General features: G+C 36.0%; 1 long non-coding RNA gene across 5 annotated transcripts; it reads right to left on the reverse strand.

Moving 5' to 3' along the window:
- Positions 1-260: 260 nt before the first annotated feature.
- Positions 261-2,206, reverse strand: LOC120358394. 5 transcript variants are annotated; one of them, XR_005575363.1, is made up of 4 exons: positions 2,188-2,206; positions 1,265-1,455; positions 821-1,091; positions 261-716 (listed from the first exon to the last, which is right to left on the reverse strand). It is a non-coding gene; the product is annotated as an uncharacterized LOC120358394 (long non-coding RNA). The 5 variants fall into 5 exon arrangements; XR_005575362.1 differs by lacking the exon at positions 2,188-2,206 and adding an exon at positions 1,870-1,888; XR_005575361.1 differs by lacking the exon at positions 2,188-2,206 and adding an exon at positions 1,614-1,633.
- Between the last annotated feature and the right edge of the window lie 4,761 nt (positions 2,207-6,967).

Consider the following 6,967-nt stretch of genomic DNA (forward strand, 5'->3'; position numbering starts at 1 on the left):
CATATTATAAGTAATAAATGTATAATAATTTGAATAGTAACGAGGCTACAATCCGTTGTCTTTTCTTCTTTTTTGAAATGGCAAATGCTTAATGTATTTCAACGTGAATTAACTAATTATTTACTATGTAATGCCGTTAACTTTGTAAGACGTCGAACGATATAGCAACGGATTGGCTTCAACGCCTGATTTTAAATAGCGACCTTAAAATTCTCGTGGTAAATGTACGAAACAGTCGGCTAAAATTAACTAGAAATCAATTTTTTTAATTAAATGGAAGATTTATTGATTATACAATTGTAACAATAGCTCTTTGCAGTAACAATATAATTTTACCTGTATTACAAATAGGTTTTTTTGTATGGTACAAGGTATTTTGCATAATGGGAATTTTATTATGTACAGTTTCAGATTAAAACATGGTTAGAATAAATCATGATTAGTATATTTATCATAATTGACTCTATTCCCTTCTGACAGATATTCTACTCCAGAAATCATACCCTAAGAAATGCACTCCATCAACGTTGCTGGTTTGGCAACGTTGATGGAGTGCATTTTTAGAGGAAAACATCGCATTCTTTATCGCAGAATCATAAGATCTTGATCAAATTTTTTATCCTTTGTCCTACCGTGGTTTAGATATGTTTCTAATTGCGTCGAGTCTACATGTAACCAACTATCCGCAGGACTCAGCATAATTTTATCATGAGTTGCTTAAAAAAAAAACCAGTTTAGCTAAGTGCAAGATTCAATAATGTGGAAATTATCTGTATACAACTTGTTAAACAGTAATTAAAATATGTAAATAACAAATTACCATGCATTTCAATGGCATTCCTCTGTATGTTCTCCCATACTTCTAAGACATTTTCATACAAACTCGTTAGATTATCAAATAAAGTCGAATGCATCAAGAAATATCCTTTCGCCAAAGAGAGCAAGTCGCAGATGGAATATTCCAATCTGTTCTTGAATCACCGGTATAACTATAGTGTGTCGCCATCACATACAAACAGTAAACACCCGATCACTTTAACATTGACCATACTGCATTGTTCAGGAGGAAAATATCTCATGGCACGACAAACCTGCAATAAAATATAGTGCGTTGAACATAAAATCAATACAGCATCCAAAAAAATTACTTGCAAAAATAAATAAAGATGCATCAACTATCGTCAAGGATCTTGGATCCAATGTTATTTTATGTGTAAATATTAAATACATTTTCATCTTTCTGAAAAAATTAATTCTATTGTACTTTGCATTTGAGTGCATCCGAACAGGTTCTAATCGCTGGAGTTATGAATCTTGGTTCCAGACGAAGTACGGAGACTGCTTTCTCGGGAAGGATCATCCTGGGCTTGTGCTTCCGTCTCTGAATCTCGTTGATTAAATACCAATTCGCTTTTGCAACACCAATTGCACCTTCTCAGGGGGGCTATCACGGTTCTTAAAACGAGATGAAAATTACAAAAGTGAACAAATTTACTAGAATATCTATAACTTTATTGATCAACAACTAATGAATTTGCTCACTTTTGTAATTTTCACATTCGTTTCAGAAACCGTAATAGCCCTCCCAGATATTTTGGAAATATGTGACTTACTTCTTCTTCTTCTCAACGTTAATGGTACCCGTCCCCAGTGTAACAACGTGGCGGGGACGATTTGACCATAGTAACCAAGGTATTTTTATCTTGCTTTCAATAGTTATATGGGAAACAAAAAGACTTAAATAGGAATACAGAATATGCTTGCACAAGAAATAAAAAGGATTGCATTAGCAATCCTGACCGCGCTTTTTCACTCTATTACAAACACGCTTACTGGTACACGGCCAACCAGCGACCCCATGTGACTTACTGCACATTGTTTATCCTTACTGTCAAGAAAGAACCAGGAGTATCGAAATACTAGAGATTACACCGAACGCGCCTTCTGGTACTTCAGGACCAGTAGCGCCTGGAATCTATATTTCGGTCAATTACATGACTTTAAAATATTTTATTAAAATTATCTGGATAACTCACAAACGTTTCTGACGACACTTCAAAAGTCTTCAAACGAAATACAAACGAATCCATACAAGATTTTTGTTTAATTTAGCTCCGGATAATTTTTTCGGCCAAATACGGTGTAAAAATAAAAAATTAATTACAATTAATTGAAGGACTCACAAACCTTTTCAAATGCACTTCATAACTCTTCAAACGAAATACAAACGATTTAAAATAGTCATTTCTTCATCCGGAACTTTGCTTCGGTCAAGTACATACGAATCACTTATTGTTTTAGATGCGCGCATAGGAACGGGACTTCTCGTGTTGGGTCAGCGAAAGATTCATGGCAAGTTCACACGAGTAATATATTTATTGCACACACTGTTTGTATATAAAAATAAATTGTCATTTACATTGTCTGATTTCGCGCGTACAATTTCCCGAATCACATCTAATTAATGTTCTTAACTATAACACGATTACGCGTTATGTTCGCGATGATGCAATATTGCATCATTCGCACCGATGTGCGATGACACCGATGTGCGATGACACCGATGTGTCTCGGAACGTGGTTCGTGACTAACTAACTGCTAAAATGGCGACGCTTGGCGTCTCTCCCATGGTGGAAGTAGACATGGTGTGCGCGAAACTCGCAAACCACGCCCCTTTTTCGCATCGAGAGACTGTAAGTCCCCAAGTCTGCCAACTACAAAAAACTAAATGTTTGATGATATCAGGTTACTACAACTGTTTTGATTGCATCTTTGTCACACTCTGCTATATGTTCGTTGTGTCCTTTTCTCTGATACCTGATACATATCATTACGTCTCTGAAGGGTACCAAATAATGTATCCCTCTGATGAATTAATTCATATTAGTAAAATTGTTGAAAAAATTTATAAATTTTCATGGTGACTACTTTTCCCAAGAAAATTATGTAATACACAAAATAATTACACTTGTTAAAGAAAATATCGAATACTATCAATGCATTCTCGATGAAATATTATAATTAATGTTTGGTACGAACTCGTACTTATATACGAGTAGAAAAATAAATAAAAAATATGTTCAAAAAGATAGTAGATTAATGTTAACGTTACGGCTGAAGAAGGTCAAGTAAGACCGAAATGTTTTGTAATCACAATCTTTTTAGATTTTAATAAATTTATTAAATTAATAATCGTCTTGCTTGTTTACGGCCTATAATTAATCTGTGATTTATAACACGAGCGCGAAACCATTGGTTTAAATATATCAGAGTTTTTTTTATATAAATAAAAGTCGTGTATTATTATCCTTTATTATATTAGTTTTTTTCCTTTAATATTATCTTACATTTATATACTTTATTATTATCTTACATATCGTAGTTGTCGTTAAATAAAATTGACCAGAAATAACCCACATAGAACTAAAACCTCCAATAGACGTCTAATGGACGTCTGCCGTGGAAGTTTGGACCTTCCAGTAGACGTCCCATAGACATCCAATGGACGGCCACTAGGCATCCACAGTTCCGCATTGCGCACGTCCATTGGACGTCCATTAGACGTTAACAACGGATGTCCATTAGGCGTTACGTGGATCATTAATAAAGGGTTCATAGAGCCTTAGTGGATGACAAACCGACGTCACGTGGATCATTAGTAGAGGCTTTATGGAGTCTCAGCAGACGTTACTTAGATTATTAATGGACGTGTACCGTGGAGGTTCGGATCTTCAGTGGACATCTAATGGACGGTAAAAAAAATTTTTTTAAAACAAATTTTATTATTTTTATAGCTTAATCTGTATTCACTGTTTCACATATAACATTTTAATTCACTAATTACAATTACGTATTATTTTATAAATTTTTGAAACGTATTGGCGCCGGCAGGATTCGAACCTAAGATCTTTGGAACGATAACCTAGTATCTTAACACTGAGCTAAACGTACACTTGTCAGATTGTTAATAAAAAGTTATATTTGAAGTAAAGCTGATTTGAACAAGAAGAAACTGGCGTCTTGGGTATTGCGCAAACACTCTCATTAACCTTTTGTTTATTTAGCCTTAGATATTTTTAATATAAATTATATAAATAATTAAAACCTGTTTCTGCCCATGGCCAAATCAGTCAAAAAACAACAATTAGAAATAGTATAGTCAAAGCATGAAAAAACATTAATGACGTAAAAAGCCCGTTGCCAAAGTTAATTTTGCAATTAATTGTTATAAACAAATTGTCAAAAACTGACTGTAGAGGAGAACTGATTGCGCCAATCGATTCACCGAGAAAAATTACTAAAAAAATATATATGACGCTTTTTTAATTGTCATAGTTGTTATAATTGTTATAAACAATTAGTTGCATAATTGTTTTGATAAAGAGATAATAATCAAATTCCGTAAAGAGAGCGCATGATGTACGTAATTTATCCTTGTTTAACTTCTGGTGATCAACAAGGATAACGTCATGCGCATTATACGCTTTACGGAATCTACCTGACTTCTATGATAAAAGTAAAATCTCATGAAGCTATAGAAATTTTATGGCCTTCTAATGGACGTCCATCTGACTTCCACGATGGAAGTAAAATCCTATGAAGTTATAGAGGTTTAATGGACTTCTAATGGATGTCTATCTGACTTCTATGATGGAAATAATATCCCATGAAGCTATGGACGTTGGATGGATGTCTAATGGAGATCTATCTGACTTCCATGATGGAAGTAAAATCCCATAGAGCTATGGAGATTTTATGGACTTCTAATGGATATCCATCTGACTGCTATAATGAAAATAAAATCCCATGGAGCTATGGAGGTTGGATGGATGTCTAATGGAGATCTATTTGACTTGCATGATGGAAGTAAAATTCCATGGAGCTATGGAGGTTTCATGGATTTCTAATGGACGTCCATCTAACTTCCATGATGGAAGTAAAATCCCATGGAGCTATGGAGGTTTCATGGACTTCTAATGGACGTCCATCTGACTTCCACCATGGAGATAGACGTCCTATGGAGCTATGGAAGGGCAATGGACATCCATTGGAGGTCAATTTCTATGTGGGAATCAATTACAATTGGTACTGAACTGGTCACAAACAGGAGATTTTAAAACCAGCTCTTAGAAATTGTAATAATATTACGATATTCTTTGATTACTATGGAAAAGTTTATTTATAAAAGCCCGCGATGCTAGAAATGGCTAGAAATCGGTCCGAGTTCTCAGATCGAAAAGTTTGTAACCAATCAATGTTTAGCTTTTACGGAAAAGTGACAAGCTAATTGATCACACAGTTCTCAGCTCGAAAAGTTGCACCGAGTTTTAGCATTGTGGAGATGAATCTTAAGATTTTCTTTTCAAAATTATCGACATCTTCCATACGTTTTTTATATCGAATTTAATGTACATTTTATTATAATTATACGATAAGTGCAATCATACGACATTCACGCACGTTTATGATAAAAAGAGACCGAAAGAATACTAAATGACGTGCGTGCAACGAAAACAAACACATTCAGTTGTAACAACTTTACGGAGTTAAACAAGGTTGGTACACATGGGGACTTACGGTCAAAAAATAAGTGAGAGGGCAAAGAATTAGAGAGAGACGCTTGCAAACTGCGCACACCATGTCTACTTCCACCATGGTCTCTCCTCTGGGCCCCTATTTTGTCGCCATGTATCAATGCGCCAAGATGGCGTCGGTGCCACAACAGCGCGCGAACTGGCTGTTCGAATTTGTGGATAGATTGTACTTTATGCATATTTGATATTAAATAATAAAAAATAAGTAGGATTATTAAATCTTACGGTTGGTTATATTTTATATTGCACACTAAGTCTAACCTAGATTGTTAAAACTTGTTTATATGCACACGGTGTGGATTATACTACGTTATTTTAGTTTTATGTTTATAATAATGATAATAAAATATAGTAAAAGTATAATTAATCCGGGGATAAGGTACAATAACAAAATAGAAAATGCAATACAGTAAGAAAAATTAACGAAATAAAATCAACCTGACATAACCTATCGTTTGTGATATGTTGTGGTATGTCACCCTGTATTTAACATGTAGTCCGCTCCCTTATTTAGTTCCCGGGTTGCGAATCTGCGCTGTTATCCGGAATCTTCATGCTTGTGGAGGCCGCCGAATCTTTGATCTCCGCAGTCGGACTTTCCGGCGCCTCGTTGTGGTCATCCACATTTTGGGCCGGTGATGCATCCATCTGTTGTCCCTCGCTCGGCTCACCGTTGTCCGCGGTGTTGTCCGATGGAGTTTCCCTCGTTCCGGGGTCCATATTTAGCTCCTGGGGTATTTCTACGGGGGGCTGTGACCGGACGAACGGACATTAATATTTGAGTTTTCACTTTACAGGTTATTTCACCTACCTTTAAGATGAATCCTGCGTGGATCTCACGGTCGCCAGGTAATTTAACCCTGTAATTACCAAGGTGGGATACGTAATTATCCTTTCTTTCTGTTTCAGTAATCCTCGTACGTGATTGACCAGGCTCGTCCTTCCTGTCAACGGTCGTCGTGGGATTGATTACGCCGCTGCGTAATGTTCGTCGGTACACAGGTAAGTTTATTATTTCAATTGCTTGCACTGAGTTTAATGTTCATGCACTTCTTATTTCAGGTAGTGACGTGTGGATGGGACTTATCAATGTTGGTTGCGCAAATCACTTATGCCGATTCACGTAATATAATGTTTATTGCACACACATGATAATAAAAGAAAATAAAAGTACAATTGGTCCCTAGTCACTATTACTATTGTTCTTAATTAATAACTTAACTGTTCGCGTCGCGCGCGAGATGATGCAACATTACATCATACTACTTATGCCCGGTGGCATAGGTCTGTCTCTGAGCTCGGTCAGGGCTTCCAATCTCCCGTGTATTTCGATGAAGCCAACGTTAGTGGCGTCCTCGCTGTACCACCTCAA

The sequence above is a fragment of the Solenopsis invicta genome, chromosome 8, assembly GCF_016802725.1.
Source record: "Solenopsis invicta isolate M01_SB chromosome 8, UNIL_Sinv_3.0, whole genome shotgun sequence".
NCBI lineage: Eukaryota > Metazoa > Arthropoda > Insecta > Hymenoptera > Formicidae > Solenopsis > Solenopsis invicta.